Genomic DNA, 20,576 nt, shown 5'->3' with positions numbered 1-20,576 from the left:
ATTCGAAATATTGTGACAGCCCACGATATTATTTTGAGACTTTTGATAATACGAAATCATGATATTTTGGTTATCGTTACATCCCTACTGTGAAGTATTCCAGACAAAGCAATAACATCTCCGCGGAGAAAAGCATTTAATGGACCCTTCACCAGAAAAGTTACACAATGCACCTTCAAACATGTGTGAATGAAACCAAACACAACTCCAGGTCTGTTTGTGATGAGGAAACATTATAACCTAGATCATATAAAATAAAAATAATGTAAAGTGTGCCCTTTAAGTCCACCGGGTTGAGTCCCAGCCCTGTGCTCCTGCTCTCTCCTCTCTGTACGAGCTGTCAGTCAAATGAACCGCGACGGAAGAAGGTCACCAAAGCTTTTATAAGAACATCACTTCTCCCGTTTGTCATTTAGCCACAGAGTCAGACGTGTCGCCAACGCATCACAAACCCAGTCAACAAGTAAATGTCAATGTCTCTTAGGGGCTTTCACACCCACAGCATTTAGTCTGCTTAAAGAGGACGAATATTTAGTACACTCAAAGGGCCCATGTTACGCTATTTTCTGATCTATGTTATAATGTTTCCTCATCACAATCTGACCTGGAGTTGTGTTTTGTTTCATTCACACATGTTTAATACACAAAATCCTGATATTTAGTCTGAGTTCTTCTCTCAAAAGAAAAGAAAAACACTCTGTTGTTCCTTGTGATGTCATGTGATAATACAGGAAGTGCTCCACTGTGCTTTTAAACTCCATACAGTTGTCCATCGCTATATCGTGGTTCATCTTTCACGGTCTCGCTGTTTTGCGGATTTTTTTACTGCAATTTTGCATGCTTTTTTTTTTTTTTTTTTTTTTTTGTTCCTCCCCCTGCGTCCTGATTGGTTAAGGGATTGTAGACCATTGTCAATCAATCTCCTCTGTGCTGTGTCTCCTGTACAGTACAGAATGTGTTCAGCTTGACAAATTTACAAAAAGGTTCGATCGCTACCGATGTGATTTTGAAGTGCAGCACGATTGGGCAATTGCCATGCTTACCATGAGGTGCGGAACTCTCCGTCAGTCCTTTTTCCTGCGGTCACCTCCAAGCCTGTCCCGATCGTGAGTCCTGGTTCAGTTCTGGTTTAGTCCTGGTTTACTCCTGTTTTAGTCCTAGTTCAGTCCTGGTTTAGTCCTCCACTTCAGTCATGGAATCAGTCCTTGGTTAGTCCTGGGTTAGTCCTGGTTTAGTCGTCCTGTTTCAGTCCTGGAATCAGTCCTTGGTTAGTTCTGGGTTAGTCTTGGTTCAGTCCGTGGTGTAGGCAGTGCAAAAGTTTGATATAATCTCGGGTTAACGGGCGGTGGCAGTGCTGTACTGTGTGGGTGTGGGTCTCCAAAAATTGATCCGTGCAGGACTCTGTAGACTCCATTACGGAATAAATTAATCTTCGGTTTGTTACATAAAGAAGGAAAATAACAAAAGGATGACAGCAGCAATAAGTTTTAAGAAAGATGTAATAAGGGTTAACTGCCCTGTGTGAGAAAACTGTATAAAGTGTGTGGTGAGGGGTTTTACAGCCTTAAAACATTTATAATAATTGTAAAATATAAAGTTGACTACTTCTCAAATTTCACCTATTGCTATTATTGTTATTTTTAGAACGTAAACCCCGCGATAAATGAGGAATCACTGTATACACCTTCACTGGAATCATTTTGATGATTTCTGCCTTGGAATCTTTATTGAACTAAAGATAAAAAGTAGAGGTTAACTTGAAAACTACTGCTTCACGACATCACAAGGTGGAACAGAGGATTTTGATCTTTGGAGATGTTGACAGACTAATAATAAAGGATCACTCAAACATGCAAGAATGAAACAACACCAGGTCTGTTTTTGAAGAGGTAACAGTATTATAACATGACTTAAAGTTCACAAGAAACATTTTGTGTAATAGAAAAGACATATTATGATGTGTGAGCTACTGTGTCCAAGTAGTTTCCTTTGTGGCGTAATAAAGTTTGTTTAAATCTAAGTCTAATATCATGATAATTCCGTATTGTGAGTCATGTATCAAGTATTGTATCAAATCTTGAGGGACCCTGTAATTCCCAGCCCTGGTTTCTGCGCACACGGTCAAAAATTCCAACTTCCCCAAAAACTACATTTCAAAAACTCTTATGATCAAAGTTTCTGAATTCCAAACTTTCCTCAGACTATTGCTGCGTTCAGATCAACCTCTCAAATATCCACCTGCCGAGAGCTCTGAAATTGTCCCATTTTATCGGCTATTTTGTAACACTCGTGAACCTGAAGTAATAGCTTTTTCACACTGCACATTTTTCAGGTATTCCCAAAAATGTGTGTCACCTCCAGGAGAGATTTTCACTCACATATTTATCATCGTCTAGTGTCTAACTGACAAGGTCTAAGCACCACACTCTGACCATTCTATCCACTGTTCATAATCCCTCATTTCCCTGTTGAATTCTCTGCTTGAAGTATGTAAACATCCACTGAGTGTATAAAGAAGTGGACTAAGGGAGTATGATGTCACCCATAGTGTTTGGGTCCAGTCAAGTGAAGCTCAACAAGGGTAGGAGTTATAGGAGCCGATTGACTCATGGACAAAATACCAAAATAAAAACACCAGAATCATGTAGAGCGGCTTAATACGAACATTTTAAGACCAAAATGACGAGCCTGACAGCAACAGTAACAGTAAGAGGGGAGACTAAAAAAATAAAATAAAATTATAGAAAGTAAAGTGGAGCTGGTAGCTATGTCCATTTGTATATACAATCTATGTAAACACTAGGGCTGGGTATCATTCAGAAGTTGCCGATACGATACATACCTCGATACATAGGCCACAATACAATACAAATCTCAATACAGTGAGCTTTTGATTTGATACAGTTCAATACGATATATTTCAATTTGATATGATACAGTTCAATAAAAGTAAAGGCTAAATCGTGACTGTGATACTAAAAGTCTTTGTTAAACCACTTCTTGTGCAAAGTTCATATGAAACACAAACATATTAATCATCAAAACTGTGAAAATGTCAAATGTGTTGCATAAACGAGTTTCCTTCCTCTGAATAAGCGACACAACTGTAGCACTGTAACAAAATAATTTGGTAAAATATACCAAAAAATACTCCTGGCAATATATCGATACAACATCCCACGATATTGATACTGTATATCACATTCAATGATAAAATATATCGATATTTCAGTATTTTTGCACAACTCTAGTAACACCCATAGATCTGGTTACATTACAAGTGTAAAAATATAAATGATAATAATACATTTAAAATAAGTAACAGGAAGAGACTGGTGTCAAATAAGGCATAATTATATAATGTCAATATTATATATAATTGATATATTCCACTTGGTATTCTGTAATATATATCACTATTTTTAAGAACCAAATACATTTTAACAGTATTTCTTTGTTAAACCACTACCTCTCTGATCAAAACATAGCACTATCACAACATAATTTAGTAAAATATACCAAAAAATACTCTTGGCGATATATCAATACAGCAGCCCATGATAACAACACTGTTTCACCAAATTTAGTATCACGATATATATCGAAATAAACTAAACCAGGACTAAACCAGAACTAAAACAGAACTGAACCAGGACTAAACTATGTCTAAACCAGATCTAAACCAGGACTAAAATAGGACTGAACCAGAACTGAACCAGGACTAATCCAGGTCTAATCCAGGACTGAATTGAGGACTAAACCAGGACTAATCTTGGACTAAAACTTGGAAGCGCTTTGCAGACAGGGTGTCAACATGGTGCGATCCAGCATCAGCTGCGTTTAGCCTCATGGAGTGCGGAATTCTGCGCCAATCCTTTCGCCCGCGGTTACCCAACGGTCTACGTGGGCGCATCTCCGGCATTTCACTGCTGCTGATATCGCGGTGATTTTAGCGAATTTGCATGAAGAAAAACGAAAAAACCACCACTTCAATCCATGTTAAAAATGCATTGTAGCGCATGTTACTGACATTTGTACCGAGTAAAATATTACAATTTTTTCCCGTGTAATGCTGAACATGACTGCGTTACAGCAAAAAGCAATGCATTACAGTAATTTGTTACTTTTATAACGCATTACTCCCAAAACTGTAGAACATAGATCAAAAAATCAAGTAATACGGGCCCTTTAATGCTCTCTTGTTTACCGTTATTGAATTGTGTTGGCTAAGTCATCTCTATGGAAGTTTTGGACCTCTGCTTCAAACATGGCAAACACATAATAACAGTTGTTTGTTTTCAGTATTGAATAGCAGGTTCTATTCAGAAGATAACGCCCAATCAGGGTCCTTTATTTCTGTAACAAGCCCATTGATCATCAGCGATCACAAAATCAAACTTCTTTCACCTCGGATTAGCTGTGTTTAGTGCTTCAAAGCAAAAGTCTGCAATATGTTTCAGTCCGTTTAGTTTTATTTTTTTACTCGAAAGCAGTCATGTGTTTCTCGTCTTTATAAATCCAGTATTTAAAAGCAGTGTCATCTTGAGCTCTTCCCACACACACCTCCCTCGAGACATCAAAAGTCGCATTAAAGTCACGTTTTCCCCACAAAATATCATAACAACTTTCACAATCTGAGGAGAAAAGACAAGTCTGATTTCACAGAGAGACACTGAAAGCAGCAGTGAGACCAGGATGAAAATGACAAAGTCCAGACTCTGTACACACACTCAGAACATCAAACTGTGTTGTGTTTATATCCACCAGCATTCTGAACAAACACTGAGGATGACATCACACTACAGGCCAGATTTAGTCCTGGTTTAGTCCTTGTTTAGTCCTGGTTTAGTCTTGGTTTAGTCCTTGTTTAGTCCTGGTTTAGTCTTGGTTTAGTCCTTGTTTAGTCCTGGTTTAGACCTGGTTTAGACCTGGTTTAGATCTGGTTTAGACCTAGATTTGCCCTGATTTAGTCTTGACTTGGTCCTTGGTTTAGTCCTGATTTAGTCCTGGCTTGGTCTTGGTTTAGTCCTGGTTTAGTCTTGGTTTTGTCCTAATTTAGTCTTGGCTTAGACCTGGTTTAGGCTTGGCTTAGTCCTGGTTTAGACCTGGTTTAGACCTAGATTTGCCCTGATTTAATCTGGATTTAGTCCTGGCTTGGTCCTGATTTAGTCTTGGCTTAGTCTTGGTTTAGTCTTGTCTTGGTCCTGGTTTAGATCTGGTTTAGACCTAGATTTGCCTTGATTTAGTCTTGACTTAGTCCTGGCTTGGTTCTGGTTTAGTTCTGGTTTAGTCTTGTCTTAGTCCTGGTTTAGTCTTGGCTTGGTCCTGGTTTAGTTCTGGTTTAGTCCTGGTTCAGTCGTGATTAGTCCTGCTCTAGACTTTCTTTGGCCCATTTTAAATGTGTTAAATGTTTCAAGTGTGATTTCTTCGATTTATACACTTTGCAGAAGCATCACACTGGTGTTTTTCTACATGGATGTGCGTGACGGAACGTTCATCAGTTACCATGGTGACACAGTGCACATGTTAGCAGAGGTTCTTTCAGGTTCTCACTCCAACATACGTAAATGAAACAAAACACAACTCCAGGTTTGTTTTTGAGGAGGAAACAACATTGGAAGTTTCTGTCTTAAATCTCACAAGAACCTTTAAGTGTTTTTTTCACATTTGCTTTTTTGAGCTCTTAAACCTTCCCACATGTTTCTGCTCCATTTGCTCCTCTCATGTTGTGCAACGAGCCTCCGCCAAACCAGGGCTGATTGTGCCGCTGTGAAAAGGCCCTGGGGTTTCTAGTCCTGGTGTGGACCCAAACAAGCTGCAGGTGAGAAGAGGACTGCTGCTTTTATACACTGAATCCTGGTTAAAACATTGTGAGAAAGTTGTATTTATTTACACAAAATTTATTCGTATGAGCTTTAAGCCGTGTTACCTCCTCAGAAACAAACAACAAAGCTCAAAATGCTCAATTCCACCTTGTGATGTCATGAAGTTTTCAAGTCAACAGCTACTTTAGTTCACTAAGGATTGGAAGGTTTAATGTCCTCGTATAATTTTACTGGCTCAACTTGAAGAATAATTTATGCACTTATTCTGAATTCTGTTAGTAGTGTCAAGGGTTCAAGCTTGCCCATGCTGCCTTTGTGTCCCTGGGCAAAACACTTCACCTACTCGCACTAATTGGGTGCTGCAAATGTAAGTGTTTCTCGTGGCCAGTCTAATGAGAAAGAGAGCAGCTACAAGAGAGAACGCCCCAGACTTACCAGGGTCTACTGGTGATTCTAAATCTGGTCCTGGTCCAGTCCTGGTCTAGTCCTGGTCTAGTCCTGGTCTAGTCCAGTCCTGGTTTGGTTAGACTTAGACTTGGTTTAGTCTTGGTTTAGTCCTAGTTTAGTCCTAGTTTAGGTCTAATTCAGTCCTGGTTTAGTCCTGGGTCTAGTCCTGGTTTGGATAGACTTAGTCTTGTTTTAGTCCTGGCTTAATCCTGGTTTAGTTCTGGGTTAGTCCTGGTTTATTCCTTGTTTAGTCCTGGTCTAGTCCTGGTTTGGTTAGACTTAGACTTGGTTTAGTCCTGGTTTAGTCCTAGTTTAAGTCTAATTCAGTCCTGGTTTGGTTAGACTTAGTCTTGTTTTAGTCCTGGTTTATTCCTTGTTTAGCCCTGGTCTAGCCCTGGTTTAGTCCTGGTTTAGTCCTGGTTTAGACTTGGTTTAGACCTGGTTTAGTCCTGATTTAGTCCTAATTTAGGTCTGGTTCAGTCCTGGTTTACTTCTGCTTCAGTCCTGGGTTAGTCCTGGTTTATTCCTGGTTAACTCCTGGTTTTGCCCTTGTTTAGTCCTGGTTCAATTCTATTTTAGTCCTGGTTTAGTCCTGGTTCTGTCTTTGTTTCGTCTCAGTTTAGCCCTGGACTAATCCTGGTTTATCCCTGGTTCAGCTTTGTTTATTTGTAGTTTAGTGCTGGTTTAGTCCTGGTTCAGACCTGGTTCAGACCTGGTTTAGTCCTGGTTTAGTCCTGGTTTCAATAGTTTCAGTGTAAAAAAAAGTATATAATTGTACTGGATTCATGTATGTGGTTTGCCTCCCTGACACCTCCTCACGCAGAGAGAAAGAAAGAAAGAAACAAGGAGAGGGAAGGAGACGGGTGGAGGGAGAGATTGTCATGTTTAAATTGTACTTGCTGTGGCTTTGATCCGACAGATGTGCAGGTGTAGAGAGAGTTATTAGAAAGAAAGCAGAGAAAGAAAAAGAAAGAGGGGAGAGAGATGGGAAGAGAGATGGAGAGAAACAGAGGGGAGAAAAAGACAGAAAATGGAGCTAAAAAGAGGACAAAGAGAGAAACAAGGAGAAACAGGAGAGGAAAAGCAAGAGACGGAAGAGAAGAGAGAAAGGAGGAGAGGAAAAGAGGCTCAGAGCAAAAGAAGAGGCAGAGAAGAGAGAGACAAAGACAGAGTGAGAGACAGAAAGACAAATAAAGAGAGACAGAGGGAGAGAAAGAAAAAGGAGGAATTCCCGTTGTCATGTTTTAAGTGTAATTGCTGTGGCTTTGATCAGACAGACACGTGCAGGTGAACTGAGAGTTATTAGAGTCTGGATTATGAGACAAAGAGAAGAAAAGAGCAAGAGAATAAGACAAAAGAGTGGTTCAAAGACAGAGAGAGACCAAGAGAAAGTGCACTGCAAAAAGCTTGGCCGAAATGTAAGATATAAACACTTAAATCTATCAGAAAAGGACTTAAAAGTAGTGAAATTATCTGTCCAAGCAGTGAGATAATTTTACTTGACAGGTTCTCTTAAAATAAACTACCTCGAGACTGGACTTAAACAGTCTCAGAACCTGGAAGTAGATGATACATCTGAAAACAAGATGAATAACCTGACATAAGTTTTAAAATCTTGGCCAGATCCGAGAAATTTACAGTGTGAGATGGAGAGAGAGACAAAGAGAGAGCGTGATTAAAAATGAAAAGCAGAGGAGAGAGACAGAGAGAAGGGCGGTTTCCCATTGTCATGTTTAAACTGTAATTGCCGTGGCTTTGATCAGACACATGTGCAGGTGTATTCAGAGTTATTAGAGCGAAGGCACAGTCTGGATTGTGAGGAAGAGGAGAGAGAGATGAGAGAAGGAGAGAGTAAAGAGAGAAAGAAAGGGGGATACCAATAAAAACTGAGCAATAGGTTTTATTCACGCTTACCAGAAGACGTTGGAAACATGCGGATGACGACTAACAGGTGTAGTTCTCCACACTGGGCATGTGATAGAACTGTGGATTCAGCAGCAGCGTCTTCACGACCTGCCAAAGTTTTCATGGGGGACGGGTATGGAGGAAGAAAGCTTTCAGAAAAAACTGTGTGTATAGGATAGAAATACATGCATATTTAGGAAATCTGTGCATATCTGGCTGAAGTTGAAAAGCTGAAATCTATATTCATAAACTCTTGATCTCCTGGGATCAGTCCTGGTTTGGCCACACCAGCTTGTCAAAGACTGATCCCGTCAGATCTCAGAAGCTCAACGGGGCCGGGCCTGGTTAGTACTCGGATTGGAGACGGCTGGGAAAATCAGGTGCCACAGTGAGGCGCCAGTCACAAAAAAAAAAAAAAACTGTCATTGTGTTCTTAGGCAAAGCACTTCACCCACATTGCCTCGTATGAAATCAGAATCAGAATCAAAATGTATTTGTCATTTCAGTATAAAAAATACACAGAAACGAAACACTGCACTCAGGTCCAGGTCAACAGCAGCATAGATAATAATAAGAATAAATAGTTAAAAATATTGTATGTCAAGTACAGTCTTTAAAAAAACACAGCCCCCACCCGCCCCGTTTTCTTAAGTGTTCCAAGTCAGTGCTGTTTTGTAAGGTGCATTAGTGTCTGGGTTTTCTGACAGAATTGATCTGTCTCACGGCATCAGGATAAAAACTGTTCCGTAGTCTGGTGGTCCTGGCCTGTAGGTGGCGCAATCTTCTGCCTGATGGGAGAGCTGTAAAAAGTCCATGTGCTGGATGGTGGAGTCTCCATGATGCTGTGGGCTTTTGTCCTGCACCTGCTGATGGAAATATCTTCAGTGCAGGGCAGATACAGCTGCAGATGTGCTCCGCAGATGTGCTCCGCAGCTCTAACTATCCTCTGCAGAGTTTTCCTCTCTGCCACGGTGCTGCTGCTGAACCACACAGTCATGTTGGAGGTGAGGACGCTCTCCACCGCACACCTGTAAAACACCTTCAGGACAGAGGGGCCCACACCTGCTCTTTTGAGGCGCCTAAGGAAGTATAGGTATAGTATAGAAAGCGGCGTGTGCGTGAGTGATGGCGCTGATTGGCATGGCAGCCACTCTTCCATCACTCTGCCCCAGTGGCTACAGTAGCAGTTTACCACCACTGGGTACGGAGTGACTGACTAATGCTCTAATAATAAAGCATCTTTGTGACATATGGCTGTCAAAAGAGCTATATAAATAAACTTCTTTAATGGTTCAGTCATGATTCAGTCCATATGCGGTGCAAAAGTCAAGCATCTCAATTGATGTTTCTTCTGCTCAATAAATAAAGCCTGTGAAGTGATGATGTATTTTTGACAGTAAAGTCGTGTCTGTGAATTCATATTCGTACTGAAGAAAGCGCAATCGTACATTTTCATTTCGTGATTGTAATTCTTGATGTCACAGTTTTTCATTTCTTATTCTGATGGATAAAATACACACATGGACTCGACTGGACTCATTCCAGAGGTTGTGAATATTTATTTTATGCTTAACTACAACCAAATATGCACAAATTATATATACAGAAGTCGTCATCCACATGTTTCCAAATGGTTTTGTGACATAAGCGTGAACAGAGCGAGAGAGAGAGAAGAAAGTAACAACACGAGAGGAAAGGTGAGAGATACAGAGGTGAGAGAAGGAGGGTGAAGAGAGGAAAGAGTCAGAAAGTTAGAAAGAGAGAAGTATTTAGGAGAAAAAGGGAAGAGAGAGGAGAGTGAGAGAAAGGGAGTGAGAGAAAGGTAGAGAGTGAGAAATAGAGGAAAGTGAGAAAAAGAGAGTGAAAGGGAGAGAGACGAGAGTGAGAGAAAGGGAGAAGGGAGAAGAGAGAAAGAGGGAAAAGAACAGAGAGAGAACTAATAAGAAAAAGGGAGAAAGAGAGAGAGAGAGAGAGAGAGAGAGAAAGGAAAAGAGTGAGAAATATAGGAAAGTGAGAAAAAGTGAAAAAGAGAGAAGCAAGAGCGAGAAAGGAGAGAGAGAGAAATAGAGGGAAATGAGAAAAAGGGAGAATGTGAGAGAGTGAAAGGGAGAGAGATACAAGTGAGAGAGAGAGAGAGAGAGAGGGAGAGAAAGGGAGAGATGGATGAGAGAGTGAGAAAGGAAAAGAGAGAGGAGTAGTGAGAAAAAGGGAGAGAGAGGACAGTGAGAGAAAGGGAGAAGAAAGAAAGAGAGAAAGGGGGAGAGAGAAATAGAGGAAAGTGAGAAAAAGAAAGAAAGGGGGAGAGAGGAGACTGAGAGAAAAGGAGAGAGGAATGAGAGACTGAAAAAGGGACAGAGAGAGAACTAGCGAGAAAAAGGAAGAAAGAGAGAGAGAAGAGTGAGAGAAAAGGAGAGATGGATTAGAGAGTGAGAAAGGGACAGAGAGACAACCAGAGGAGAAATAAAAAGACAAAGAAAGAGAAAGCATGTCAGCGAGGATGGAAACAGAACACAGGAGTGGGAGAAAGAGAAGGAGAGAAGAGTCATCCATCAGGACCTCAGTGGTAATGAGCTGTCTCTGAGGCTCTGTCTGCTCTGATCCTCGGAATAAAAATCAGCCACGACACGAAAATAATAAAATAATGAAGTGTACGCATCAACGTTTACTGAAGAGAAGAGACACAAAATAACTCCTCCACTCAGAAAGCACTCACTGGTGAAGAGGAGGAGAGCGAGAGGCTGAGGAGGCTGAGGAGGCTGCGGCAAAAACAGGATGATACGGGGGAGAGAGAGTGCATTTGTATGAATAGGTACACAGTAAAAAGTGGAGTGTTAAAATTCCCTCTCACAGAATCAACTTTAACATTTTCTAACAGTTTATATGAGTCCAATCTGCTCTAGAGTTAATTTAACATGTTTGGAAATGTTAATAAAGTAACACTGGACCAAAGTTCCTGTTTAACCCCGAAATCCAGAGTTCTTTTAACATTTTTAGAGTAAACAGATAACACTTTGTAGGGTTATCCTGATTTAGCTAAACAACACACAGAGGTGTTTTATTTTATTTTTACTTTATTTTTGTTCATTTAAGATGAAATTATGTACAAAACTGGTTCAAACTGATCTTCTCTCCCAAGAGTTTAAAGTGGTGAATGGGAGGAGCCAAATTAACACTAAGGGAAGTTGAATTAACACTAGAGGAAGTTGAATTAACCTCAACACTTTTGGTGTTAAAAACAACTCTGAAATCTTTTACCTAAAATTTTAACCCTCCAGTTTTTGCTGTGTAGAGAGATATTTGGTTAAGGGGGAAAAATAGCATGACTTCACTTCTAATGAACCAACCAATCCATTATTTATACACTTTCAAACCCTGAAATTTCATGATTAGTTGGACTTTTGCACATTGAAAATCATGTTCAAAGTCAAAAATAATCTCTTATGAAAATCATTACAGAATATGTTTAAAATTTGAGATGAGTTTAGAGGTAAGGCCATGTTTTTAAAAGGAAAATCAGTACAAATATTATGAAATGTTGGAGATCTGTTCAAGGGAGGGAGCTTTGGAGTATTTGTACAAAACAAGTTAAATTGTGTCCTTCTGTCTTACACTTAAAAATGAAGTTTCTATGTTTAAAGGTCATATATTACACAAAAGTGACTCTTGTGAGCTTTAGACTTTAGAGCGGAAATTCATTTTTACACACACACAGAGAGAGCTTGTTTGACATATACAGCACAACAAACACACACACATCACAATAGACATTATACTACACTCAGAAGGGCCTGTTGTTCAAAAATGTGATGGCCGAGGGGATCAGGTGTTTACCAAAGCACGTCCATCTGCACCCGAGCATCCTGTACCTTCATCGTGAGAGCAGAGGGCTGAGGTGCTCCTGTACTGGGTGACCTGGGCCCTGTTCTATAAAATCTGCAAGTTTGGGTGTGAGGCCATGTTATAATGCTGTTCCCTCCTCAAAAACAGACCTGGAGTTGTGTTTGGTTTAATACATCTCATACATCGTCTCTTGTGATGTCATGAAGCAACAAAAATAAAAATAAAAAACATACACATTTGCATAAACCACATACAGCAACAACACAGCACACCAGACCAACATCATCATCATCATCATCATCATCATCATCATCATCATCATCATCTTTATTCCAGACTCATGGTCCATTTAAAAAACAGACAAGGACAGTGACAATACAAAACGATAATCATTCATGTTTTTAAAAGACAACCACACCAGTGTCTCCACATACTGGACTGATTCCTTATTGCACTGAATCTCAGATTTGTGAATGACATTATTATTTCATTGTCTGATTGGTTCAGTCTGCAGATAAAACTGTAGATTAAAATTCTTAGTGCAGCTTGCAAAGTGTTCACTCGTGCAATAACAAACATTTTGCCATCGTGGCCTCCTCAAAAGCTCCGTAAAGCGTCATAGTAGGCACCTGCAGTCTTTGCAAACTGGCTTTTTAATAATTAGTCCAGAGGTGAGCTGTGAACAACGGTGAACAATATGATTTAAACAATAACAACATGACATCATTTGTACAAGAGCCAAACTTAGGCATAAGAGTATTTGCCTGAGCTTAGAGCGTCTTACACTGTCTGTACATATCATCATCATCTGTCATGTCCGCAGTGATGATATTCTTCGGTCCTATAGATCATGACCATACTCTTGGTTGCATTATACTTTAGATCATGCTCACACACATCACAGTAGACTCTATACTACACTCAGAAGGGCCTGTTGTTCAAAAATGGGGGATCAGGCGTCTACCAAAGCACGCCCATCTGCACCCAAGCGCCCTGTACCTCCGTCCTAAGAGCAGAGGGGTGAGGTGATGTGTTCCTGTTCTATGGAGAGCGCAATGTGTCCAATGGTCCTGTGGTTAAGATCTGCAAGTTTGGGTGTGAGGCCATGTTATAATGCTGTTACCTCCTCAAAAACAGACCTGGAGTTGTGTTTTGTTTCATACACGCATGTCTGTCTACATCTCTAAAGCTCAAAATGCCCTCAATTTAACAGCAACTTTAGTTGAGTAGAGATCGGAAATTCCAGGGCTAAAATGCTCCAAGTGATTGTAGTGAAGGAATGTGCAGTGTAAAAACACAGTGGAGCACTTCCTGTATTACCACATGATATCACAAGGTGTCAGTGTTTTCTGTTGGAGAGAAGAACTCAGTCTAAATATTAGTGCTGTCAATCAATTAAAATATTTAATTGTGATTAATATCATGAATCATAGTTAACTCAAGATGAACTGCAAATTAATCGCACACTTTTGTCTCTTGAATCATCATTTCAATACTCTTATCAACATAGAAAAGTGGATAGGCTTGGTTTATGCTTTTTTTTTTTTTTTTTGCAAAACATAACATTTATCAGTGAAACAACTTTGTGTTCGATGTTCCACTCAGAACTCTTCAGAACATTCAAAGCGACTGAAGTTTCCGCTGTGGGTGAAATAATGTGCTGTGACCCCGAGGTCGTTCATTACTGAGGGATGTTCAGTAATCTCATGTTAGTGTGACTGTGTTTGCCTGCTCCAAAGCCTACAGAGATATCGCTTTTAGCAGAGAGAAGAAGTCCAGCGGCATGAAATATCTATTAAATAATGAGGCCGATATGAGCCCTGCTGCGATGCACGCTCCTCCATGAGCTTATGGACATAATAGCAGCGCAGAGCAGTGAGGACAGCCAGAGGAGAGAGGCTGAAAACTTCTGTTGTTGTCCATAGTCCTTACTGAAGGTAAACACGGATTCGCATGGGAGCGAACTTTATTTCATATTTTCCTCATATGAGTAACATCAGCGCATACACAGAGCTTGTAACTGTGCCATGCTTTGGCCAACCTCTTCCAACCGGGACTTCTCAGTTTCTTAAGAATTGTTTTCCTTGTTAGTCCAGTGAGATTCATTTGGTCTTTGTATATTTTATGTTATTAGGTTCTTTTTTCAGACCAAGAGTTTATTTTCTTACCTGACAGTTTCGACTGCTCACTCACGGTCTTCCTCAGAGTGGTCATGTGATGTTGCTGTGACGTGTCCAGTCAGCTGATTTAAACAGGTTTTGGCGCTGTCTTTCTACTGGTGGAGGCAGGACGACAGCGCCATCTGCAGTCCCACTTCCTCAGAACAGTATCCCAGGTGTGTGAACTGTAAACAGAGAGCTGTTTACAGTTGGATCCTGTAGTTTTTCTAACGTTGCCAGCAGTGGCCACAGCTTATGAAAAAAGTAGTTCACTAGGTCACAAAGAACGTTAATCTCACTGTGAAAAAATGAGCACCGTTACAATTGTTTTGCATTGACTTGTTCATATTTTTGACAGCACTACTAAAATATAGTGTTTTTGTCTTGCTCTATGGTAAATGTGTATGTAACTCTATTATTGAGAGTCCACTGCCTACTCGTCTCCATGGAAACGTTATTGTTTTACATGGAGACAAGTCAGATCTGTGGAAAGGCAATCCCACTCATAAGTAAGAATGCACGTTTTCAAGTATTATAACAGTTGTAAGTGAGTAAATGCAAGACAAATATGTTTAATGCCATAGTGCTAAACATTCCAGGCAAGACAATAACATCTCCATGGATACAAACAGGTGGTGGATTCTCCACTAGAAAAGTTGCACTGTGTATCTTTAACTGAAATAGTACTGTATATTGTATTCATAAAACCACGTACAGTTATTGCAAGTTAAAGCTACACTTCCCCATTATATTGTTTACCTTTTCCCATAATCCATTGCACTACGCTTCCTTTATAAGGTCCAGCACAGTGAGTATATCGTGTAATAGAAAGCCAGCGCGCCCCATAGGAGGCCTGGGAGACTTATAAAATACACCATAAACATTAAGTGCTCTTGAGTTAACTGGGTCAAAATAAAACAGAAGGCGTTCAAAGCGTCTTGGAACAAAGAGAGGAAAAAGAAGGCTGGGGCCACAAAGCACAGTTTAGCGGAGCAGATAGCGCTAGCAGGATTAGCACACTACATATAATGCACCAGGGAGATACGGATCCGGCAGTGCCATTAAATATAAGTGACCTAAAAACAGCACATATAAATCAATGGATCTGATCATGCAGGCCACAGGAGGGAGGCGACCAAGAGGAGGGTGTGTTTGGATACTAGGACAATATGGGTGTTATGAGAAGGGAGCAGGACTAAACCAGGAGTAAACAAAAGCTAGACCAGGACTAAACCAGGACTAAACCAGGACTAAACAAGGACTAAACAGGACTAAACCAGGACTAAACAAGGACTAAGCCACAGCTAGACCAGGTCCAAAATGAAACTGAGAATTTAGGAAAAACAGGATCAAATCGAAGACTAAATGAGAGTGAACCATGGTTAGACCCAGTTATACCCAAGGACCCAAAGAATTCTAATCTGAACTAAGCCAGGACTAAACAAGAGCTAGACCAAGGCTAGACCAGGACTAAACCAGAACTAAACCAGGGATAGACTAGGGCTAAGACAGGACTAAACTAAGACTAAACCAGAACTAAACTAGGCCAGGACTAAAATAGAGCCTAAATCATGGCAAGAGCACTAAACCAGGACTAAACCAGGACTAAACCAGGACTAAACCAGGACTAAACCAGGGCTAGACCAGGTCCAGAATGAAACTAGGAAATTAGGAAAAACAGGATCAAATCCAAGACTAAAGTAAAGTTGGTTTGACCCAGTTCTTCAGGTTCTTGAATTCTAATTTGGATTAAAGCAGGACTAAACAAGAGCTAGACCAGGGCTAGACTAGGGCTAAACCAGTACTAAACCAGGACTAAAACTAGGACTAAACCAAGACTAAACCAGAACTAAACTAGGACTAAACCAAGACTAAATCAGAACTAAACTAGAACTAAACTAGGACTAAACCAAGACTAAATCAGAACTAAACTAGGACAAAGCAAGCATTAGAGCAGGACTGAACTAAGAACTGAACCTGGACTGAACCAGATCTAAACAGTACTAAAACAGTGCTAAACCAGGGCAAGATCAGGTCCAAAATCAAACTAAGAAATAGGAACTAGGAAAAACAGGACCAAATCGAAGACTAAATGAGAGTGAACCATGGTTAGACCCAGTTAGACCCAAGGAAGAAACCAAGATTTAAATATATAAACCCAACAACTCAAAGAATTCTAATTTAGACTAAACCAGGACTAAACCAGAACTAGACCAGGACTAGACTAGGATTAAAAACTCCCTGAGGCTGTTAGACTTTTGAACGGTGCACACTAACTTCCTGCTTAGGTGTTTCTTTTGCATGTTTGAATGACAAGACCCTTGAACCTTGAACCTTGACAGGACAGGGGCAAAATCAGGACTAGACCAGGACTAAACCAGGGCTAAACTGGGGCTAGACAAGGACTAGACCAGGACTAAAACCTTGACTAGATTGGGGCTAAACCAGGACTAAATCAGGGCTAGACTGGGGCTAAAACAGGACTAGACCAGGACTAAACCAAGACTAGATCAGGACTAAACCTTGATAAGACTGAGGCTAGACCAGGACAAGACCAGGACTAAACCAGGGCTAGATCAGGACTAAACCTTGACTAAACTGGAGCTAAACCAGAAATAGACCAGGACTAAACTTTGACTAAACTGAGGCTAGACCACGACTAGACCAGGGTTAAACCAGAACTAGACCAGGACTAAACCAGGCCTAGACCGGGACTAAACCTTGACTAGACTGGAGCTAAACCAGGAATAGACCAGGACTAAACTTTGACTAAAGTGAGGCTAGACCACGACTAGACCAGGACTAAACCAGGACTAGACCAGGACTAGACCAGGGCTAGACCAGGATTAAACTAGAGCAAGACAGGGGCTAAACCAGGGCTACATTGGGGCTAAACCTTGACTAGACTGAGACTAGACCAGGATTAGACCAGGACTGAGCCAGGACTAGATCAGGACTAAACAATTAGACCAGGACTAAACTAGGGCTAGACTGCTTCTAAACCAGGACAAAACCTTGACTAGACTTGGGCTAAACCAGGACTAGACCAGGACCAGGGCTGTTCCTTAACTCTAGCACTAAGAAAAACTATAAACCAAAACCAATTAAGCCAACATTTTTGTACTGCATCTGAAAAGTTTCGATTTCAAAACCATGACCCAGATGACTCCGTTTGAAACTCGATACAGTGGACACTTGAGGACATTTTGAATGACATTGTTCCGTAGATATCAAAGAAAAGAAAAGCGGCCCTCGGTACAGTTGGATTTGCCCTAAACTTAAATTACCTCAATTATGACCAACATAAACGACAATGAAGCTAATTGCGTCTTGTTTAGAGAAGAGTCCATTCAAAAAGACAAAGGGAAATTACACTCATCAAACGCATTCAGCGAAATCACCTCTGGTCCCCACCCACCTCCTCCATATTGTTCATCGCAGCTCATATTTAGGTCTGTTTCGTGAGTCTTTGTCCCCTCCTCTTCGTCTTCCTCCTCCTGCACTCCCCTCCTTCTCTTTCTCTCATTCCCTCTCCCCTTTTCCAGTCTGTTCTTCCTCCTTCCACTGCCTCTTCCACCTCTTTCTCCTCCTCAACGTCATTCTCTTTCTCTCTTCTGTCTCTCATCCTCCTCTTCCTTCTCCTCCTTTTCCTGTCCGTCCCTCGTCCTCCTCTTGTACTCTCCTCCTCTTCCCTCTCCTCCTTTTTCTGTCTGTCCCTCTTCCTTGTCTTCCTCCTCCTGTATTCCCCTCCTCTCTTTTTCTTATCCTGCTCTCCTCCTCTTTCTTCTGCCCCCTTTTCCTGTCCATCCCTCTACTTCGTCTTTCTCCTTCTGCCTCCTCATGTACTCCTCTCCTCTCTTTCTATTCCTTCTCCCTCTTTTCCTGTCTGTCCATCTTCCTCATCTTCCTCCTCCTACCTCCCCCGTACTCTCCTACTCTCTTTCTCTTCTTCTTCTCTTTCCTTCTTCTATCTGTCTCTCTTCCTTGTCTTTCTCCTTCTACCTCCTCCTGTACACCCCTCCTCTATTTCTCTTTCCTCTCCCCCGTCTTTCTCCTCCTTCTCCCCCTTTTCCTCTCTGTTCCTCTTCCTCATCTTCTTCCTCCTTTCTCCCCTTGTACTCCCGTCCTCTCTTTCTCTTCCTTCTCCCCCTTTTCCTGTCTGTCCCTCTTCCTCGCCTTCCTCCTCCTACCTCCTCCTGTACTCCTCTCCTCTTTTTCTCTTCCTTCTCCCCCTTTTCCTGTCTTTCCTTCTTCCTCATCTCCCCTCCTCCTTCTTCCTTCTGTACTCCCCTCCTCTCTTTCTCTTATCCTCCTCCTCTTCTGTCTCCTCCTTTTCCTGTCTGTCCATCTTCCTCGTTTTCCTCCTCCTGTACTCCCCTCCTCTCTTTCTCTTCTTTCTCTCTCTTTTCCTGTCTGTCCATCGTCCTCCTCCTCCCTCCTCCTGTACTCTCCTACTCTCTTTCTCTTATCCTCATCTCTTTCTTTTCCTTCTCCCCCTTTCCCTGTCTGTCCATTTTCCTCGTCTTCCTCCTATCTCCTTCTGTACTCTCCTCCTCTCTTTCTCTTCCATCTCCTCCTCTTCCTGCCCTCCTTTGTTCGCTTCTCTCCCTCCTCTTTCTCCTCATCGTCCTCCCTTCCTCTTTTTCCATCTTCCTTTCCCTCCTCATCCTCCCCTCATCCTCTTCTTTCTTTCTTTTCTACAGACGCTCCTCTGCTCACTTCTCCTGACATGATCATTACCTCCTCCTCCCTTTCTCTCACTTCCTCTCCTCCTCTCTTAGTCCCTTGCTTTTCCTTCTCTTCCTCCTCCTCCTCCTCTTCCTCACCGTGCCCTTTTCTCTGGACCTTCCTCTGCTCTGTCTCACCTGACACGATCATTACCTGCAGCCTGTCCTCCTCCCCCGTCTCTCTTTCTCTCACCCTCGCTCTCCTTCCTTCTCCTTTCTCTTCTCTTCCTCCCCGCTCATCCTCCTCTTCCTCCCCATTCCCTTTTCCATGTTTCTATGACCGGCCCCTCCTCTGTTCTCTTCCTCTGACATGATCATTACCGACAGTGCAGCTCTAATTGCGTCTCTCTCTCTCTCTCTTTCAACAAAACCTTTGAGTCAATTTTATTTCTCGTGTTTTCTTTTCTTCCTCCAGTCGTTCACAAAAGTCAAAAAGAACCTGAGTAATTATAGTTCAAAGAGATTTAAAAGTACGCTATTTTTTATGAAGATTATGGCGACTTGCTTTCCTGAAGATGCTTTTATTTTGACGGGAATGTTCCACCGTGTAGCATTAAATGAGTCTGTTTTGCGTTTACAGACAATATATGATCCATACAAATTCGAGGTTTTACTAAAGGTTAGAGACATTACAGGTTCAATTCAGCAATTCAACGAGGAGTCTTTTGTGAGGAGTACCTGTGTCTGGGTGGGTCTCCCTTGGGTGCTCTTGTTTCACCGCTTCTGTCTCGTCTGGTCTCTGAAGCGAAGCGGGGCTGGGGCTGGTTAGTACTTGGATGTTAGACCGTTGGGAATAGGAGGTGGCACGGTGGGGCGGCAATGTTTCTCTCGCAAACTGGCATTGTGTCTTTAGGCAAGGCACTTCGGCCACTTTGCCTAATATGAATGTGTGTGTTGGTGGTGGTCAGATTGGCAGTCTTGCTTCTGTTAATCTACCCCAGGGCAGCTGTGGCTACACTGGTATTTTGTAAGTGTGTTTGAGAGTCCAAAAAGTACCTGCAGTATTATTAGAGAGAGGACATACTGCACAGTCATTTTTAGTAGAGGTGGGACTTGATTTACAAAATTAATTGAATTAATTACAGGCTTTGTAATGAATTCATCTCAATTAACCGCATAATAGTATTTGCCTTACTCATTTATTCATTTTCTTCCTTCTTCATTTGTTCGAGTTTGGGCTGTGGACACGTCTTGTTTGCAGACGTATGGGGAAAGTCTGCGCTCGCTGTCACACGTTTTAATGGGTTTAAATGGTATCGTAGGGTTGAGGTGCTTCTGTGATCTACAAACTCTTTTCTGCACAGGTTGCAATAAACATCTTGCCAGTCTGGCATCACCTAGTGCCTCCGCTCAATTTCCTTTCTCTCCAGCGACTAGGTCAGGAATCAGAATATATTAGACGGTTTGCAAAAAGCCTGGAAGTGTGAGTTTGGGCACCAGCCAATCACCGAAGAGTCATATATTCTGTGTTGGCAACGATTCCCGAGATCGAGGATTTAAAGCCGGAACAAAGAGAATGTCTGGTGAAAAGACGTTATTGTCCTTCTTGATACGGGATTTGGGAAAAGCTTAATATACCAGTTAGCCCCATTAGTGGAGCATTACATATGTCACGACCAAATAGCAGCAACTGGTTAAATGAAAAAAAGTACCAGTCTAATGTTGAGCGAACT

At 41.5% G+C, this 20,576-nt stretch overlaps 1 protein-coding gene across 1 annotated transcript in view; it reads left to right on the top strand.

Annotated features, from left to right (window-relative positions):
- The window catches only part of syndig1l (synapse differentiation inducing 1-like), a 108,857-nt gene that overhangs the window by 87,334 nt on the left and 947 nt on the right, over positions 1–20,576 (top strand). The window lies entirely within an intron of this gene.

Source organism: Boleophthalmus pectinirostris, unplaced genomic scaffold (genome assembly GCF_026225935.1).
Source record: "Boleophthalmus pectinirostris isolate CB_2022bp ecotype Guang Dong unplaced genomic scaffold, ASM2622593v1 HiC_scaffold_13, whole genome shotgun sequence".
Taxonomy (NCBI): Eukaryota; Metazoa; Chordata; class Actinopteri; order Gobiiformes; family Gobiidae; genus Boleophthalmus; species Boleophthalmus pectinirostris.
The sequence above is the reverse complement of the archived record's forward strand: the minus strand, read 5'-3'. Positions and strand labels throughout refer to the sequence as shown.